The sequence below is a fragment of the Notamacropus eugenii genome, chromosome 3 (assembly GCF_028372415.1).
Source record: "Notamacropus eugenii isolate mMacEug1 chromosome 3, mMacEug1.pri_v2, whole genome shotgun sequence".
In the NCBI taxonomy this organism is placed as follows: domain Eukaryota; kingdom Metazoa; phylum Chordata; class Mammalia; order Diprotodontia; family Macropodidae; genus Notamacropus; species Notamacropus eugenii.
The window spans coordinates 71,541,665-71,543,861 of NC_092874.1; the positions used below are offsets into that span (position 1 = coordinate 71,541,665).

General features: G+C 41.1%; 1 pseudogene; it reads left to right on the forward strand.

Annotated features, from left to right (window-relative positions):
- The first annotated feature begins 1,337 nt into the window (after positions 1-1,337).
- On the forward strand, positions 1,338-1,880 carry LOC140532867 (large ribosomal subunit protein uL23 pseudogene; annotated as a pseudogene).
- The last annotated feature ends 317 nt before the right edge of the window (positions 1,881-2,197 follow it).

Here is a 2,197-nt window from a genome sequence, read left to right on the forward strand (position 1 = left end):
AAGGTAGATTTTGAGCTGATGAAGAAAGTTAGGGAAGCCAGTAGGCAGGTGTGAGGAGGAACAGCATTCCAGGTATGGGGAACAGCCAAAGCAAAGGCACAGAGTCAGGAGATGGAGGGTGTGTGTGCAACAAGCATCAAATGCACCATTGTTGTTGGATCATAGAGTATATGGCATGAATTAATTAGAAGCCTAGGCCAGGTTGTAAGAGCTTTGAAAGCAAAAGAGTATTTTATGTTTAATTATGGAGATTACAGGGACTCAGTGAAGTTTACTGAGTAGGGCAGGATAGGGGGGGAGGACAATGAGGTGGTCAGACCTGTGCTTTAGATTGATTACTTTGGCAGTTGATCATTGAATGCTTTGACATGGGGAGAGACTTGAGACAAGAGACCAATGAAAGGACTAGTGCGATAGACTTGGCAACAGATTGGATATGAGGAGTGTGTGTAAGAAAGCAGTCAGGTATGACCCTAAAGTTGTGAGCCTGGGTGACAAGGAAGATGATGGAGCCCTTGGCAGTAATATAGATGTTAAGAAGGAGGAAAAGGTTTGAAGGGAAATATTAAGTTTGAGATTTCTATAAGACATCTTCTTGGAAATGTCCAAGAGGAAGTTGGTGATATAAGACTGAGTCTCCAGAGAGATTAAGATTCATATATACATCTGGCAATCACCTACATAGAAATGAGTGTTGAACCCAAAGGAAGTGATGAGATCACCACCCAGGGTAGTATGGAAGTTAGGAGCCTCAGTGACTGGGTAAATGATGATACGCTTGATAGTAATGAGGAATTTTGGAAGAACAGAGTGCTGGGGGCAAAAGATAGTGAATTCTGTTTTTGAACTATTGAGTTTGCTATTCCTTTTCTGAAAAGGGACATCCAGTTGGAAGGACTAATGCCAAAACATGCCAATAGTATATGTTCTCTCCGCTTCTGTCCCTTCCCTTTCTAATCTGTCATCCATACAGATGCCGAAATAAACTTGCTAAGGTACAAGATTGACCATTGCATCATTGTCTTGCTTAAAAACCCTCATTAGGTCCCCATTTTCTATAGGACACAACATAAAATCTCTATCCTAGTAGTGATAGTAGTAGTAATGAAGGTCTTCTATAATCTGGCTCCCACCTAACTTTTCACATTTATTTTATGCTAATCCCTTTCTCAAATTCTATAATCGGGCAAATTGGGTTATTATTAGCCATTCCTCTAACTCATTTCTCCTTCTCCCATAGTTCCTCATGCCTGGAATGTATCATCTCTACCTGAAATTGTTAACAGTCTCTCCCTTCTAAATTTTCTTGAATTATACTAATTGGCGTACACAGCATATGCCCTCAAGTAGAAAGGTAGATTTCACCCTTTCCCCCAAGATGGCTCCGAAGGTGAGTAAGGAAGCTGTTGTCTCCCCCAAGAGAGAATCCAAGTCCAAGGCCTTGAAGGCCAAGAAGGCGGTGTTGAAGGGTGTCCAGAGCCACAAAAAGAAGAAGATCCGAACATCCCCCATCTTCCGCCGACCCAAGATACTAAGACTAAGGCAGCCCAAATACCCTTGGAAAAGTGCCTCTCAGAGAAACAGACTTGATCACTATGCCATCATTAAGTTTCCCTTGACCACTGAGTCTGCTATGAAGAAGATTGAGGACAACAACACCCTAGTTTTCATTGTAGATGTCAAGGTCAACAAGCATCAGATCAAGCAGGCAGTAAAGAAGCCGTATGACATCAATGTGGCCAAGGTCAACACACTGATCCGGCCTGATGGAGAGAAGAAAGCTTATGTCCAGCTTGCTCTAGACGATGCTTTGGATGTTGCCAACAAAATTGGAATCATCTGAACTGTGTCCAGCTATCTCACTGCACCTACAATAAAAAGTTCCCCCCAAAAAAAGGTAAGTTTCATAGAGGCAGTACAGTATCTTCATATCCCCAGAACCTGGCAGACTATCTTACCCATAGTTGATGCTTAATAAATGTTTGTTGAACTGTGAACTGAATTTGTTACATACGAACTGACTTTTGTTACACGTCGTATATGTAGCTGTCTTTTTAAATTCAAGGCTGATGGGACTGGTGGTCATTTCTGTTTGAGTTAATAATAATAATGATTTCACATTTATATAGCACTTTAAAGTTTGCAAAACATAAACCATATATTTTCTCATTTCTTCACAATAACCAAAGAGGTGGGT